Source organism: Silene latifolia, chromosome Y (genome assembly GCF_048544455.1).
Source record: "Silene latifolia isolate original U9 population chromosome Y, ASM4854445v1, whole genome shotgun sequence".
NCBI classification, from domain to species: domain Eukaryota; kingdom Viridiplantae; phylum Streptophyta; class Magnoliopsida; order Caryophyllales; family Caryophyllaceae; genus Silene; species Silene latifolia.
Genome location: NC_133538.1, coordinates 225,754,721 through 225,755,668, shown reverse-complemented (window position 1 = coordinate 225,755,668; position 948 = coordinate 225,754,721). Strand labels below are relative to the sequence as shown.

The following is a 948-nucleotide window of genomic DNA, read 5'->3' as shown; positions in this document are numbered from 1 at the left end:
CAATTTGGCTTTTATATGAGAGATTTGGATGGAATTTGGTGTTTTCATTGTAATAGTTTGAATAAGAGGTACCACTCTTGTATGCTTGGAAAGCATTCACTTGTTCATTTGTTCCCCTACATTCACTTTGGTCATGTCCTAAAGTTCCACAATTCACACATATCCCACTTGGGATTGATGAAGATGCCGTCATGGCATTAACATGATGATTTGGTGATTTTGAGGCATCTTCAAGTCTAGCCATTGCTTTTTCAAACTTCAAATTGATTGTATCAATGTGAGCACTAAGTTGAGCACCCAATTGAGTAATGGAGTCCACTTCATGCTTTCCTCCTCTTGTAGCCTTGCGAGGTCTACTATATTGTGAGTTATGGACCACCATTTCCTCAATTTTGTTCCAAGTTTGATTGTCATCAACTTCGGTGAACATTCCATTTGATCCCATGTTGAGAATGTTCCTTGAACTTCATAAAGACCGTTCCAAAATTGTTGTACCAAGAACCACTCGCTAAGTCCATGGTGAGGACATGAGCGACAAATTCCCTTGAATCGCTCCCAAGTTTCATACAAAGATCTTCATCCCTTTGCTTAAATCCCGTAATTTGAGCTCTTAGCAAGTTAGTCTTTTCCGGTGGATAGAACTTTTTGTAGAAAGCTAGAGCCAACTTTTTCCAAGAATCAAGTCCGAGAGTAGCCTTATCAAGGCCTTTCAACCATTGTTTCGCGGTGCCAATTAGTGAAAAAGGAACTAAGACCCATCGAATTCGGTCTTGAGTTACACCGGTTTGAGAAATCACATCACAATAGTCACAAAAAGTCTCCATATGAGAATGAGGGTCTTCACTAGGCATCCCCCCAAATTGGCTTCTTTCGACTAATTGGATAAATGCGGATTTGGCAATAAAATTTCCGGTTAGATGTTGAGGTGTGGGAGTACCATTGGGTAGG

The 948-nt window shown here is 40.3% G+C and overlaps 1 pseudogene; it reads left to right on the top strand.

The window, feature by feature from the left end:
• Positions 1–511: 511 nt before the first annotated feature.
• On the top strand, positions 512–610 carry LOC141635551 (small nucleolar RNA R71; annotated as a pseudogene).
• The last annotated feature ends 338 nt before the right edge of the window (positions 611–948 follow it).